Raw genomic sequence first — 17,261 nt, 5'->3', positions numbered from 1 at the left:
TACTGATTTTCTGTCTATGTGTTCTATTAATTATTGAGAGGGGGTATTAAGATCTCTGTCCATAATTGCAGGTTTGTCTATTTCCCTTGCGGTCTTATTATTTTTTTCTGCATTATTTGCAGCTCTGTTGACGGGTATATAAAAACCTAGAATTATTATATCCTCTCAATGTACTGACAGCTTTATTTTTATAACATGATCTCTTACCCTAGTGTAATTCTTTGGTCTGAAATCTACCATGACTATTTTCTTTAGATGAGTGTTAGCATGGTATACCTTTTTCTGTCCTTTTACTTTTTACCCCACTTGTGTATATCCATTTAAAACAAAGTCCTTAAGCTTTTGTGTGTCTGAACAAATCTTTATTTTGCTTTATTTTTGAAAAATATTTTCAGTATGAATAGAATTCTGGGTTGACAGTTCTTTTGATACTTAAAGTTGATGCTTCCATTTTCTTTGTGTGTGTGTGTGTGTGTGTGCACGTGCATGTGTGCTTGTGTGTTTGGAGTTGACTGACCCTCTTGGATCTATGGGTTTATGGGTCTCATAAAGTTTGGAAAAATTTTGGCCTCTATTCCTGCCTTGTCCTTTTTGAGCCACCCCAATTCCATGTATATTAGACCACTTAATGTTGTGCCATGGCTCACTTGCGCCCTTTCACTGTGTTTTTTTAAAAGTGTGTTTGCTGTCTTTATTTCATGTTGGATAGTTACTATTGCTATGTCTTCAAGTTCTCCAGCCTTTTCCTCTACACTGTGTCATCCTATTAGTTCCAGGCAGTGCACTTTTCAGTCACAGACATTGTAGTCTTCATTTCTAATAGTCTGATTGCATTTTTTTCATGTCTTCTAGATCACTAATTAACTTCTTGAGCATACCTGATACAGTCATAAGACCTGTTTTAATGTCCTTGTCTGTGAAGTATAACATTTACCTCAGTTCTAGATCAGCTTTGATGGAATGATTTTCCTCCCATCGTGGGTCATATTTTCCCACTTCTTTGCACAGCTGGTAATTTGTAAATGGACACCAGACATAGTGAATTTTACCTCTCTGGGCGCTGGGCACTTTTGTATTCCTATACCCTTGAGCTTTGTTCAGGATGCAGTCAAAGCACTTGGAGACAGTTTGATCCTTTGGGGTCTCATTTTCAAGACTTGCCAGGTGGGGCCAGAATAGGGCTCAGTCTAAGGCTAATCATTTCCCACTACTGAGGCAAGAGCTTTCTGAGGGCTCTACTCAATCCCTGTGAATTATTAGGTCCTCTAGTCTGGCTGGTCAGAACAGGCACTATTCTTTGTGTGAGCACCAGATACTCTTCACTCTGATCCTCCGAATGATTAATTCCCAATCTCCAGCTAGTTCCCTCACCTGCACATGCCGACTGATTGTCTGCCGAATGCTCGAGCAGAATCTCCAGAGCTCTCTCTGAGTGCAGCTGTTTCCTCTCAGACCCTCCTGCCTGCAGACTGTCGCCGCCTTGGTCCTGACTCAGCTCTGTCCCCTCAACTCAGGAGGCCTGCGAGTCTTCCTCCTGGGTTCCCCTTCTGTGCCATGGCTCAGAAGCCCTCTCAAGGCAGTAAGCTGGTGCAATCATAGGGCTTGCATCATTTGCCTCTCTTCTCTCAGGGAACACTGTCCTGCATTCCTTAATGTCCAGCATCTTACAAACCACCATTTCATACATTTTGTCCAGTTTTTTCAAGCAGAAAGGTAAGTCTGGCTCATGTTACTCCATCTTGGCTGGAAGTAGAAGTTCCCTCTCTAATAGCTCATTAATCTTCACAACTCAGCCCACATGTCACCTCCTCCAGGCAGCCTTCCCTCATGGCCCACAGACCAGGTTAAGTGTTCCTGCTATGGATCCCCCCACAGCCACATTGCTTTGTCTGTCACAGTTCTTATTCGTCTGTATCGTTATTGCTTATTTATTTGTCCACCTCCTCAACTAGACTGAAGGTTCCTAAACATGGGGATCTGTGTCTTGCTCACTGGACCCCGTCTGGCACATAATAAGTGCTCGACTAATGCTGACCATTTTGAACATGTCTTTTAGCTCCAGAAGATTAAAACAATGTTTTCAGGGTTTTCCCCTTTGTGCCTAGTCAAATACTGGGGACAGGGAAGTTTCATATAGAAAGGTAGGCGTGTAAGGGGCACCTGCCCCCCCGGGGCAGGATGCTGACTCACTTGTTCATGTCTTCAAGACCCCAGAAATCACAGCTGGTAGGTAGTCAAGCAGCAGTGCGCTGGTAAGGATTGCAGGCAGAACCAGAGAGGAGGTTAAACAAGGGCTGGGCTTCCCAAGGATGCAGGGATCTTCCCCGTCTCCTGTGGCTATGCAGCTGTGTCATCCCCACTTCCCCCGAAACTTCAGGCTTCCCAAAACCTCAAGGTTTTGTGGAGGGCCCCCAGCCTAGGCAGTTAGGGAGTAAAGCAAGTTTGCAAAATGACAGGATTTCAAATAATATTCAAGTCTGTATTTAGTGAGGGGAAAAAAATCTCACTCTTTTTCAAAGAATGAACAGTTCCCCCACCCTCCCCTTCCTTTCTCTTCAATGATGGCATTTCCATAAGAGAAACCGCTTGATAGGCCTGCTCCCTTTAAATTATTTTTTAACGATCCGGGCAGTCACAAGCGCAGGCTGCCTCTCCTTGGCTCACCTTTCCTTTCAATTACTTTCGTTCTTCAGCTGAACAATGGCAGCGTCGCAGCCCCTCCTGGCTGGGACTGCTACCACTCAGCGCCTCTGCGGCCAGGTGCCCAGGCTGGGCTCCGGCTTTGTTCCCCTGGCCAGACGGCCACCGTTTCATCTTCCTGTCTCCCCTTTCTGTGCCATTTAAACTTTAACCTGGTAGTAACTTTGCCCGCCTTGATTCCCGATTCAAAGGCCGGCAGATGAAAAGCCCTCCCCTTGGATGTAGCTTGAAAACTTCATCCTCAGTCTCTCTCTGTCTTTGAACTGCCTTGGAGCCTTTTTGCTCAGGCTGTTTTATTCTCCCTGGGATTCTAGCTTTCAGGCCTGGGGGCTTAGGAAAAGCAGCAATAGGGGCTTCTCAGCTGGGGCCCTGGGGGACCCCAAGTCCTCCTGAGGTGGGCAACTCAGGTGCCCTCAACACACACACCATCCAACCCCAGGGGCCAGGGATCTGTAGCTCAGGAGATCATCTCTGGCCTTCAGGGCTAGTCCCCTGCCTCTACCCATCCCTCCCCCATCCCGGCTTCCCTTCACAAGTCCCAGACCCCCAGCAACTTCAAGGCTTCTAACCCCAGGTGGGTCTTCCAGAAACTTTTTCCTTTTCAATGCCAGGCAGACCACTCACTGCTCTCAGATGTCGGGCAAGGCACAATGGGAGAATTCTGCAATCACAGAAAAATTCAGGAAGTCAAAACCAAATGGGACAGTGGGGAAAATAAACCAGGGAAAGGGTTAGAAGTAAACTCAAAAGCAGATATAACTTTTCCTCCTCCTCTTCCTCCAAGCAGGCCCCCTATGACCAAGCCAGGCAGCACGGCCGAAGTCTCATGTGTCCCCGCTGTGCTGGATGATCAGCTATGCTGGTGTTTGTCTACCAAGAGAAGTCTGGTACCACCCTTGTCTCTGCTGACAGAGGCAATGAATATTGAAGAGGGTTGAATGGTGGCCCTCAAAAAAATATGTCCCCGTTCTGACTCCTGGAATCTGTGAATGTTGCCTTGTAGGAAAAAGGGTCTTTGTAGGTGTAATTATTTAAGAATCTTGAAATCATCCTGGACTACATCCAATGGCAAGTATCCTTATAAGAGAAACACAGCAAAGAGACACAAAGATAGAGGCAGAGATTGGAGTCATGTGGATGAGCCAGGGAACACCTGGTGCCACCAGAAGCCGGATGTGGCAAGGACCAGATTGTCCCCAGACACTTCAGAGGGAGCGCAGCCCCGTGGATACCTTGATTTTGGATTTCTGGTCTTCTGTTACTTTAAGCCAGAAAGTTAGTGACAATTTAGCTTCAGGAAGCTATGATTATGGTTTCCATGATCCTCACCAGAACCTGGTGCTGGGTGATGGCTCAGCTCCTTCCTACCCTGAGGACAGACTCCCTCAAGTCTCAGCCAATCATAGTTGTCCCAGGACCCTCATCAGTGATTGACTTAAGGGTGGGCATGTGACCCCATTGCAGCCAATGAGAGGGGAGGGGAAGGTGTCCTGGGAAAAAATAGCCCCTCTTCCTTCCTAGAGTGTGACCATCTCTACCTGTGTGGCCACACGGCTGGCCTGAGCATGAGAGTCAGAGGGAGAGATGGAAAGGCCTGCAGAAGGCAGGGCAGGAAGAGATTATGAGGCAAGGCAAGCCTAATCTCAACTGCAAACTGCCCACCAACGTAGAATATAGGATAATGCTTCCTAAAGGTGAAACTCTGATACAAGACACTGGAGTCCATGAAGGTACGGCCTGGGCCTGAATCACTTCTCATGTTGGAAACAGGTTGTATCTGGGTATTGGGGGTGGAAGGAGCAGGACAGGGCCACCAGGAGTCTCCCAGCATGACGGGTTGGGAAGCCCCCTGGAATAGAGCGCCTTCTAAAGGGAGAGCGGAGAGCACCGGCTTAGCTTTAACAAAGGTCCAAGCTGGGGCAGGGAGGGGCCATGACTCTAGTGTATGGAACGTATAGATATGACTCCTGACCACACTTCCTGGATTCATGCTCCACGTTCTTGGGAGTGAGAACTTCTCTACAAAAATTGAAATCTTGGTTTTTATCGAAATTCAGAAGACAGTGAGACCAAGCAGCCTCGCCATGGGGGCCACTAACAGAGAGCAGCAGGGATGGGAAGCCCACTGCAGCTCCGAAGTGTGGGACTGTCAGCCCACCAGCACTGGGGACGAGGTGCTCAGAGGCTGCTGTGTGGTCAGCGGAGAGGATGGCCCAAAGGAGACAGCCAGACCCAGAGGGCCCAAGTTGTGTCTAGCTGACATCATGGTGCCTGAAGAAGGTGCAGGATCCAGCAGAGCACGGGGACAGGAGCCAGGGTACCCCATCAATTGCTTAGGTAGGAGACACAAGTGCCTCTTAGTAGCGGACAGACATGTTTGTGAGTCTACAGGAAGCAAGCCTGAAGTGTCACTAAAATAATTGGGTGACTGGCCAGGTGCAGTGGCTCATGCCTGTAATCCTAGCACTTTGGGATGCCAAGGTGGGTGGATCACGAGGTGAGGAGCTCGTCGAGACCAGCCTGGCCAACATGGTGAGATGCTGTCTCAATAATAATAATAATTGGGTGGCAATTGGATGGGGTTTCTGGAAGTCTTGCAATATTTGATGAAAGCAAAACCACACAAATATAGGTCACTGCTGGGGATGCCCCTCTGTGGCCCTAGGTTGGTGTGACCAGGCAGACAGAAATTGCCTTGACAGCAGTTCAGGCCACAGCTACTCCTTTGAACCACTCTGTGGTTCCCAACCCAGAGCCACGTCACCTAGGAGCCTGTGAGAGACAGCCACGCCCAGGCCCCACCCCCACCAGTGAAATCAGGAGCTCTGGGCAGAACCCATACTCCTATTTGTTCAAAGCTGCCCAGGAGATGCCAGTGCTCAGCCAGGGTTGACAACTACTTTGTCCTGGTGCATTCTGTCCACCTCAGCGGGAGACAGAACAGAATCCCAGTCTCCTCCCCAACCAGGGACTCTCAGCTTCCACAGCTCTAATGTGGGATGTTGGGCTCAGCAGCTTCCCAGGACCCACCCAGCTCTGCTGCATGGTGAAGAGATGGAGAGCATGAGACTTCCCCAAACTGAGAAAGAGGAAGAAGGCTGGGAGAGGGAGGTGAGGAGGGGGTGGCAGGGACAGGGACTACAGAATCCCCTCCTCCCAGCTCCCATCACAGCCACTGCCTATGCCCTCCTCTCTGCCAAGGCCCTCTGCAATGCCCAAGCCTGGGTGGGAGGGTAGGGGTAGGGTGGTGGGACGTCCCCTACTAGGGGGAGGAGTTGCCCCTCGTGTGCCTGTGCACGAGCCCAGAAGCTGCTAATGGGCCTGCATGGTCATTAGACAAAGGACATACCTGCTCATGGTGCCATCTAAACCGCATTTAACTCATCATTTAAATTTACTAACAGATGTAAACCCCCTGCAATGAGAGAGAGATGGGCCATCAGCACCCTGCTTCTGATGCACTCCAAGGAGGCTGGGCTTTAATTTCAGGGTGGATGACCTTCTGGAGAGCTCTGGGCCTTGTAATAGCCATTTGCAGGAGATAATGGCAGGTAAAATGGAGGGCAGGCAGCTCCAATGCTCTCCTTGTGGGAGGCATCCCCCATCCAGAGGCTGCCTTCCACCCCACGAAGGTCTCAGTGCCCTTCACCAACCTGTGCCAGGGCCTCCCTCACGCACAGCAGCAGCCCCAGGCTCAGCAGACTCCCTGGTCCCAGGGCATTAACGGTGACATCCAACCCCCCGGAATAGAATCTATCTTTTCCCCACAGGAGAAGTGGGTGTCCTGAGGATGCCTTGGAGCCCCTGAGCTGTGCCCCAAGATGCTTGCTCCCTAAGGGACTCAAGGGGCTGCTCAGGCAGTGCTTGAAGAAGGAGCCATTTGCAAGCTGTGAGGCGAGTGAGCAACCATGGCTAGAAGAAGGTTGTGGCCCTGACTTTGGGAACCTGACCGGGACTATCTCCATCCCTCCACACTCTCTACCTGCCAAGCTGCCGAGGGGCCAACGAGCCTCAAGGGAAGAGAATTGACACTTGCCTTCCTCCTTCCTAAAGCAGTGACGCCTGACTGAAAGGGACCCTGAGGACCCCAAGTACCCAGAAGAGGCTCACCGCAAAGAAAGGGGAAGTGCAAACTGGTGAACTCAGCTTCTCCTGGTCTGAATGGCTAGGAGGGGAGGATGCTGGCTCTGACACAGCCTGGGGCCTATTCCTGACCCACACGCATGGCCTGGAAGATCAGTTTCAGGAAGGCTACCTGAGGGTGAGCACGGGAGGCTGAGGCAGCTGGATCACTTGAGCTCAGGAGTTTGAGAACAGCCTGGGGCAACATGGCAAGACCCTGTCTCTACAAAAAAATACAAAAATTAGCCAGGCATGGTGGTACATGTTTGTAATCCCAGCCCTCAGGACACTGAGGCAGGAGGGTCACCTGAGCCGAGGGAGGTCAAGGCTGCAATGAGTTCTATCATTCCATTGCACTCCAGCCTGTGTGAGTTAGTGAGACCCTGTCTCAAAAAAAAAAAAAAAAAAAAAAAAACAAAAAAAAAAAAAAAAAAAAAAAGCTGGAACCAGAGTAGACCAAACATGTGCAAAGGCAAGTAGGAACACTATTATTTAAAGAGCCTCTTCCACCTGCCGGGGCTGGCGCAGCCACAGCCTCAGCCTCAGCCTCAGCCTCAGCAGACAGGGACAAGCACCAGGGGCAGCGGCCCAGGAGCCTGAGAAACCTGTGACCACCGCTGGTCCTGTTTATTACCTCTCACCCTCCACTGGGGGCCCGTGAAGACAGGTGCCTTGTCCTGTGCCCTTCTGTCTCCCCAACGCCTAGTACATCATTAATAATTTATAGCTTTGGATCAAACAATGAACAAATGATACATCTGCAACCCATTTAATGTACAGACACACCTCGTTATCCACATGCATCATCTCCCACTCTGTGGATTTTCCACAGCAAACGCCTCCTCCTCCTGGCTCCTAGCCCACTCCTGGGCTGTCTCACCCTCACTTTCTGTGAGCTCAAGGATTACAAACTAATCCTAATATATTTGCCTGAGCAGAACCTAATTAGGAAGGTAAATCTGCAAAAAACAAAAGGTAAAACAAAATAAAAACCCAAGGAGAGTGGCCTCCAACCCCTGGAGCAGAAGGAAAGGTGGTTTGGGCTTCCTTGTTCTACAGTGTCCCTCTCTTGGCTCGAATAAGGAGAGAAGCCTCCTCTTTCCTCTCTCCAACAGGCAAGGCCAAAGAGAATAGCAGAGGGGGGTTGTAAAAAGGCAACTGCACCTTCAATCCCACCGTGGAAGTGGCTTTGGGGGTGCCTTTCACCTATCTTCCTGCTTCCAGGGCTTAGAATTTCAGATTTGCCAGAGATTCCAGCAAATGGTTAGATATTTTTATTGTGAGGTAATTAAAAACCCAATTCCAAGTGGTTTAAGGAAAAAAAATAAAGATAGGTATGTGTATGTGTAGGTGTAGGTGTATGTGTGTGTGTGTGTATGTGTATGTGTATGTGTAGGTGTAGGTGTAGGTGTACGTGTATGTGTGTGTATGTGTAGGTGTAGGGGTGTGTGTGTGTGTGTGTATGTGTATGTGTAGGTGTAGGTGTAGGTGTGTGTGTGTATGTGTAGGTGTAGGTGTAGGTGTAGGTGTAGGTGTAGATGTAGATGTAGGTGTATGCGTGTGTATGTGTATGTGTAGGTGTATATGTGTGTGTGTGTGTATGTGTATGTGTATGTGTGGGTGTATGTGTGTGTGTGTGTGTGTATGTGTATGTGTAGGTGTAGGTGTAGGTGTAGGTGTAGGTGTGTGTATGTGTATGTGTATGTGTATGTGTAGGTGTATGTGTATGTGTAGGTGTAGGTGTAGGTGTAGGTGTGTGTGTGTGTGTATGTGTATGTGTAGGTGTAGGTGTGTGTGTGTGTATGTGTATGTGTAGGTGTAGGTGTAGGTGTAGATGTAGGTGTAGGTGTATGCGTGTGTATGTGTATGTGTATGTGTAGGTGTATGTGTGTGTGTGTATGTGTATGTGTAGGTGTATGTGTGTGTGTGTGTGTGTGTATGTGTATGTGTAGGTGTAGGTGTATGTGTGTGTATGTGTNTGTGTGTGTGTGTGTATGTGTATGTGTAGGTGTAGGTGTATGTGTGTGTATGTGTATGTGTATGTATAGGTGTATGTGTATGTGTGTGTGTGTATGTGTGTGTGTATGTGTATGTGTATGTGTAGGTGTAGGTGTATGTGTGTGTATGTGTATGTGTAGGTGTAGGTGTAGGTGTGTGTGTGTGTATGTGTATGTGTAGGTGTAGGTGTAGGTGTATGTGTAGATGTAGGTGTAGGTGTATGTGTAGGTGTATGTGAGTGTGTGCAAATAAGCAGAATTTATTGGTGTATGTAACTGAAAAGTCCAGGGGTAAGTAGAAATGGCAAAATACAGTGACTTGAGCACATAACTTATTTTCCATTTCTTCTCCATATTTTACAGGCAGATCTCCAAATGGTGTCTCTGCCAGCAACCAACCTTGACCCTTCCCACTCCACAGCCAATGGCCAGGAGGACTTTTTCTAGTCCAGGGAGCAAAAGTCCCAGGACTGGCAGTGATTGGGCCTGATTGGCTCCTCTTTGGCCACGTGGTCATCCATGAGCCAATCATATGGTCAGAGGGACTTAACTACTGGAATGGGTTGGCCCTCAGTCACACGTTCTTCCCTTAGGGTCGGAGGTAGTGTTCATCCCCCTGCTGCCCAAGAATGGCAAGTAAGGGAGTGTGTGGTTCCTAAAGGAAGATGAACAAACAGAAAGTATTTGCTCCAATAAAGGGAAATGGAGGCTGCATGGCCAAGAGGAGCTGTCCACCATGAAACTGAATAGTGAGAAGGACAGAGGAGGTTGTAAGGTTCTATGGGCAGGACAGACAATGGCCTGGAGATGGGAAAAGAGTGACATGTGCTGAGTAGGACTGGAGGAGCTGGGCTGATGATGGAGGAGGGTTCCAAAACACAGATCCTCAGTCGCAGGGCATTGCCATCGTGGGCACATGGTCTGAGGTGCTCTGGGGCCCCGTGGTGCTGTAGAGCACTGAACTGGCTGTGGAAAGAAGCATCTGAAAATCCTGGTTTTAGGGGACACCAAAATGCATATGTCTGCTTTCTAGTAGAAATAAAGGTACACACCAAAAAAAGAAAGAAAGAAAAACTAGCAAAAGAGAAGTGGAAGCAGCAGAAACATCACAGGGCTGAAGCTGGAGCTAAGGAGTTGCTCTGTCTCCAAATCCACACATACTTTGGGTTTTCTGGGGCAGAGGAGCCCACCAAAGAAAGCTTCAGGACATATCAGAGAGCTAGTTCCAGGGCACTGGGGATTGGCTAAATTGTGGGGCAGCCCAACCTGGGACAGCTCTCAAGGAATGGGTTTCCAAGGATCAGATATAATTCAGTCCAGGGGCATTTAGAAGGCATCTAGCATGTGCAGGCCCGTGGCCATGTATTGCAGAGTGAATGGTCAAGAGAAGTGCCATATGGACTCTGAACCTTGAGCCAGGCTCATCACTGCCACGTTGCAGGACATCATCACTCTGCATGCATCAGCTTGTCAGTGGACTGTGTCCGTACAAGGGCAGAGACACCTCTCATTCCTTTGGGAAATCTCCTTGAGTCTGCACACAGCAGTCACTCAATATTTGCATCTGTTGACAAATAAGTGAATGAATGAGTTCCTCAATAAAAATGGACACGATATAAAGGAAGTTGCCATTTATTAAGCACTCAATAAACACCTGACCATAGACCGACCACTGAGCATTCAGTGTTAAGAATGCTCAGTATCGTTTATGGTCAGGTGTTTATTGAGTGCCTGCAGTGTTCTCATGCTGGAAATACACGGTGCATTTCCAGCTGTTCTCATGAGCTTGCACTATAGAAGGTATCACCGCCTCCATCTACAAATGAAGGGAACTGAGTCTTGGAGGGATTAAGGAGAATGCTCATGGGTGCACAAATATGAAATGGAAAAGCTAGCACCTGCCAAAAATTAGATTCAAGTGCAAATCTCTCTGTTTCTAAAGACAGACCAACCCAGCACTTGCTCCACTATTAAGTGAAATAAAAATCATATTCACTCATACAGGCACTGAAGAAAGCGGGGTTAATTCTTGCTTGGGTTGGGGAAGTAAAGATATCCCAGAGCAGGTGGCATTGAGCTGAACCTGAAAGATGGAGGGTATTCCCTCATAAAGTAGCGTGAAGAGGGTCCCAGGAAGAGGAATCAGTATCAGCAAAGATCCAGTGTTGCAAAGGTGCCAGGTGGGTCGTGGCACTATTGAGTTGGCGCCTTGTGAGCGCAGAAAACCCCAGGTGGGCTAAGCAGCTGATGAGGCTGGACAGAGGGATAAGGGCCAGCTCGCAGGAGTCTGAGAGCCCAAGGGCTTGTCCTATTATAATAGGTTCTATTGGGTCTTCACTCTGTGCCAGGCTCATCACTGCCACGTTGCAGGACATCATCACTCTGCATGCATCAGCTTGTCAGTGGACTGTGTCCGTACAAGGGCAGAGACGCCTCTCATTCCTTTGGGAAATCTCCTTGAGTCTGCACACAGCAGTCACTCAATATTTGCATCTGAGTGACCATGTATCATCTTATAGCACTTTTACTATTTGTAAGTACTTATTACTATTATCTTATAGTGCTGTTACTTTCTCTACTGTACAGATGGGACAACTGAGGCTTAAAGGGTACAAGTGGCTACCCTAAGTCATGTGGTTGGAGGCTGGAACTCAGGCAGCCTGCCTGCAACCATGAGGTCTGCTGCTGTGTGGAGACGGGGGAGCCTGGGGGAGGCAGGAGGACAAGGGCCCTGCCTCTTTCTCCGTCAGCACTGACCCAGCTGGAAGGGAGCTAAAAAGGAGGCTATCGCTTCAAGGCCCACCCCAATCCCTGAAAAGAGGCCGTCACTTCGCGTGCCTCTTCCAAGCAGACAAGCAGAGCAAGGAGCAGATGGGAAGTTGCCCACCCAGGGACCGGCTCCAAACCTTCCAGAAACCTGCAAACATGAAACAATCATAGATGAGACAAGGCTTAAAAGCCACCGTTTTTAAAATAAAAGGAAATCACATAAAAGCCCTGGCAAAGATGACAAAAAAAAAAAAAAAAAGAAACTTGTTAAGATCAAAAATGCAGGCAAGCCTCAAAAAAGAGGCTTGGGATAAAGGAAGTGGGGGTTTTACCTGGGGGCTTCCAAGGGGGCTTCTAAAGTGGGTGAGGGCGGGGCTGTCTCCAGCCAGGGATTGGGCGAGCTGGCGCCTCTGTCCTCCGTGGGCACCTTTCATGTTACCTCCCTGCCAGGACTGTGAGGCTGGAGGACAGTGTGGAGAGGCTGGACACCCATTAAGTTTTCCAACTTGAAACTCATTCCTTTCCCTTTAAACTCAGGAAACTTGGAACCCTTTCAAGGCACAGACAGAACTCATATGGCGCCCATCTCTCTGCCTTCTCACTCCTGCACAAATGGGGTGCTTTTCTGTCCCCGCCCCGAGAGAAAAGTTAATTCTTCACCCAGGCGACAAAGTACTGGCCTGGTGGGACACCTCTGGCCAGAGTCACATTATCTGCCTATCTGCCCCTGAAGAAGGTGCTTTAGCAGGGCCTTTCTTGCCCTCAGACTTCTAAGACATAGATGACAAGTGGCCAGCACAGCTCTAACTTCAAGCAGGCATCCTGTGTGGATTTACTGAATAATATCTGTGAAGGAGAATTTCACCATGCCACACAGTGGAAGGCAGAGGTCAGGGTATGGGGTAGGAGAAGGGCAGATGGCAGCCTCCAGGCCTCAAGGCTGAAGGACTCAGAGTGTCTCAGGGTTCCCCCAGAGGGCCGGGGGGGTCAGCAGGGGTTTGCACAGCCTCTAGCTGTAATTGCTGACATGTTTGCTAAGCTTCCCTTAGCAAAGACCCACTATACACCACAGCACCCACTATACGCCAACATCACCCACTCTGGGCTGGCCTGTGACACAGATCAGGGAGGACCCGGAGGACACAGGTGAGGTGGAGGTGGGGGCTCTGTGTGTGGCTGACTGTGGGACAATTGGGGTCAGTGATGGGACAGGGGCTAGGAGATGTGGCAAGCACCTCAGAGCAAGCTTGGCCACAAGCACACAGACACAGGGGCCCACGCTCACAGGAACCACACAGGCTGGGGTGGGTCCTGTCCAAGTCCCGCCTCACAGCCAGGGATAAGACTCGCCTCACTGCACACCTTCTTACTCAGCTTCCCCAGCCTGGGCAGGCGCCAGGTCCTTGCCCTGCCTGCTGTATAGGACAATGGCATGAGGGTCACCCAGGGCTGGTCTGTCACGATGTGCTGTGCTTGCTGAGCCTGGGAAGGGGCCACAAACAGGGCATGTTCTGAGAATCGTGGGGAGCAGGAAATAGGAGAGACAGAGATGGACAAAAAGTTAAAAACAGGGGCCGGGCATAGTGGCCCGTGCCTGTAATCTCAGTACTTTGGGAGGCCGGCGCAGGCAGATCACTTGAGGCCAGGAGTTTGAGGCCAGCCTACTAAAAATATAGAAATTAGCTGGGCCTGGTGGCACACGCCTGTAATCCCAGCTACTCTGGAACCTGAGGCACAAGAACTGCTTGAACCTGGGAGGCGGAGGTTGCAGTAAGCCAAGACTGCGCCACTGTACTGCAGACTGGGTGACAGAGTGCGACCTTATCTCAAAAAAAAAAGAGAGAGAGAGAGAGAAGCAGAGGGAGGAACTGAGAAAGAGAGTGCAAGAATGCAGAAAATATGGAGCCAGAGACACGGTTACTATGAGACGGAGAATCTAAACGGAGAGAGAGCAGAAGAGAGGTAAAGGAGGAGATGCAGCTGGGGGAGATCAAAGATGGAGCAGAGAGAGAGAGCGCCAGACGGAGAATCAAAGACAGGAGGAAGACAGAGAGGGCACAGATGTAAGGAGACAAAGGGAGACCAAGACAGAAAGAGACATGGACAGAGGAATGAGATGGAGACCAGAACGAAGAGAGAAAGCAAAGAGGTAAGAGTGAGAGCAAGTCCCAGAGACCCAGAGAGACAGAGGGAAGGACCAGACAGAATGCCAACCACCTGCTCCACCCCGCAATACACACACCACAGGGAAAAACGTCCAGGGAGCAGCAAACACGTTCGGTGCCCGGCCATCCCTCTGTGCCTGCACCCAGTTAAGGGACCCAGGCAGAGCACTTACTACCTCCAGGGTCACAGAGCACTGGACTGTGAGTCCTGGGCTCCAGTGAGATTGGAAGCAGAAGGTGTCACAGCCAGGAGCACAGGCTCTGAGGCCAGACTGCCTGGGTTGAAAACCAGCTGAGTGCCCTTTAGCTCAGTTGCTGAGCCTCAGTTGCCTCATCTGTAAAATGGAGTCACCGTGTGCCTCCATGGATGCGGCTGGGCACCAGCCAGGCCTCGTGAACATGGGTCCTCACCCCCATGGTCTTTGGCCTCCCTTTCTCCTTCTCTTCTCTGTCTCTCCAGGAGGACCCTCTCCAGCCCTCCCGTTTGCCTGCCAGGAAGCACAGGAGGCACCAGGTCAGCAGCTGTTTCCAGTCTGACGGATACGTGCCCACTGCCAGCAACACCCCCAGAGGGGATCCTGCCTGAGCACACTCTCCCTGGGACCTGTGCCCTCCCTGCAGAAAACCTCCTCCCCCTATCCCCAGACAACCATCAGTGCAGCGCATGGCACACCCCACAGCTCCAGCTCCTCGAAAGCCAGGAAAATAAATGCCAAAAATCGTATTTCTCCCATTTTAAAAAAAAGTGCTACATTAACTGGCAAGAGGGAGGGAGGGCGAGACAGGAGGAGAGTGCAGAGCTTGTGGGCCTCACTAAACCTATGAGCTGCGTTCGTTGAGAGATTTCAATGCTCCAGTTACAGGAGAGTTGTAACCTCATGATTAAAACCTCCTGGACCCAAGGCTGAGGAAGGGGCAAAGAGGTCAGGATGGCTCAAAAGTACAAGATTCAAAAAGGCGAGGGAGGGCAGCTAAGGGAGCTGCAGGGAGATGGTGGCAGCAATGTCACCCCCTCAGAGAGGTCTTCCCTGGTCACACTCCCTGAGGGGGCCCCTCCCCTCCTCCTCCAAACGTCAGCAGGGTAGTGCATGCGTTTAGTGGCACACCTGGCTTTCTGTCTACCCTGACAAGATTGCGGGTGGGAACCACATTCCGTTTGTTCAGTCTTGATGCCCTGTGTCTGGCAGGGGAGGTGCCCTTGCAGTATCTTCTGAAAGGAAATGGTTAATTCCGGCTAACAGGGCGACTTGCAACATATGAGCAGATGGCTTCTAGAAAAGGAAACAATCAGCTGGGCGTGGTGGTGGCCACCTGTAATGCCAGCTACTCGGGAGGCCAGGGCAGGAGGATCGCTTGAACCCAGGAGGTGGAGGTTGCAGTGAGCTGAGATCACGCCATTGCACTCCAGCCTGGGTGACAGAGCAAGACTCTGTCTCAAAAAAGAAAAAAAAAGAAAAAAGATTTAGAATTCAAGGGGAAGAAAGTTCCAGGCAAGGGGCTTCAATCCTAGGGGACAGGCCAGAAGGATCTCAGCCCTCTGTCGCTGCCTGTGCAGCCTGGGGGTCCCTTGACCTCTCTGGGCCTTCATTTTCCAGTCTGGGGGGCGGGGACAGCACATAAGTAGGGTAAGTCCCTGGGAACGCTCTGGCCCTGGGATTGAATAGGGTGTGGCAGGTGTCATATAATTAAAAATTAGCATTCTATTGAACCATGTGAAATTGACTTTCTTGTGGATGAAAAACGGTCAAATATAGGCAATTTCATATGGCTCAACCTACACAGTAATTCTAATAACAGGGCTTTGCAGAGACCATGTTAATAGGGTTGAGCCACACAGCTGATCCATCTAGTACAAAGAAACAAGGGGCTGGGTAAAAGGATTCCTGAGTTCTCTTTCAGACCTATTTTGGGGTGTTGAGAGTTTGCCCTAAGTGGCACAAAACAAGTCACCCTCTCCACCTGAACCAAGCAAAGAGGGTTCGCCTGCCCTGCCTGTCTACAGGGCTGTTTCAAGGCGACAGCGGGGCAGTGCTTGGAAGATGGAAAGAGCTGTCCAATGCAAAGCAAGATCCCCTCCATTCAATGCTCAGGACCCCGCGCTCCCGCCCCACTCACCTTGCACAGGAGCAAAGATTCTAGGGTGGAGCTAGAAGGTCTGGGAAACGCCTAAAACAGGGAGGGGAAGAAAGGAAGAACGAATACACAGAGCAGGACGCACAGAGCCACATAGGGGCACAGGCAGGAACAGTCACAGGGACACACTTGGGGACACACCCACACACTTGTCAGTTCATTGCTGTCGCACGTAGAGTGTTCAGAAAAGAGGGGAACGTTGAGGCACAGTCCGGTGGAAGAGCGCGGGAAACGCTGAGAGGCCCCGGGGCCCAGTAGGTGGCGCTGTGACGAGCGCCCGGTGAGGGCTGAGGGCGAGGCGGGCACCGGCGCCAGGCTGCGGGGTGGCCGGGGGGACGGGCTGCGGGGAGGCGGCGAGGGCTGGAAAGCCCCGGGGCAGCCTGAGCGCGGCGCTCCCTCGGCTGCGGGCTGGGAGCCTGGTGTGGCCCCGCCATGCTGTCCGGGGTTCTGACACCGTGGACTGAGCCAGACCTCAGAAACCCTGGGGTGCCGGGGAGGAGGGGCCGGTCCCAGGAGTGGCGACCGGCGCTGGGGCTGGTCCCTTAACGGTGGCCACTGTGCACCTGGGCCTTGCTAGGAGAAAAAAGCTCCGGGGTGCGAGGGCCCCGGCGGCCTCTGTGCGCTCCCCTGCACCCGGCTGTGTGAGGCGGAGAGAGCGGGGATCCACCCACAAGGAGCAGAGGCGCCAGACCGCAGCGCGAGGGTCCCACTCAGGCGGCCGTGCCCAGAGCAGCCGGGAAACTCCTCTCCCCTCTTCACGGAGTCCCCAGCTCGTGGCTCCATCTTACCTGCAGTTACAAGAAGCCATGTCCGTCAGGGGCCCCACCTCCCAGCCTCAGGGGATGGGTCAGGGGCGTGCAGCCCCCCAGGGAGGACAATCGGGGTTGTTGTTGGGAGGTATGGGAGCGGAACTGCTGCAGGCTGTTGGCAGCGAGTGTTTTCTGCTGCAGGAACTAAGAAGTAGAAAAGCCGATCAACAGACAGAGAGGAGCGAGGAGATAGATTTCCAACAGGGTCTGCACGCCTAGCTCCTATTCTTGAGACCAATACAGTACTGCTTTCGGCCTCCGCCAGTCACCACAGGGCCTTTGAGCCAAATCCTGTTTTTGCTTGAGCTGATTTGAATTCTGTCATTGCCTCCCAAACAGCACTGAAGACCACACAATACACACACATGCACGTGCACACACACACATAGAAAAATAAAACAAGAAACGACAAGTGTGAACAAGCTTTCATGGGAAGACCTCTGAGGGCCCCAGCTTCCCCGCCTCCCTGCTATGTGACCTCAGGCAACTTCCTAACCTCTCTGAACCTCAGTTGCCTTTCCTGTAACAAAAGAACAATGACATCTCTTTTGCAGGATCGTGCAATG

This window comes from Cebus imitator, unplaced genomic scaffold (assembly GCF_001604975.1).
Source record: "Cebus imitator isolate Cc_AM_T3 unplaced genomic scaffold, Cebus_imitator-1.0 Scaffold63, whole genome shotgun sequence".
Taxonomy (NCBI): Eukaryota; Metazoa; Chordata; class Mammalia; order Primates; family Cebidae; genus Cebus; species Cebus imitator.
Note: the sequence above shows the minus strand (reverse complement) of the source record.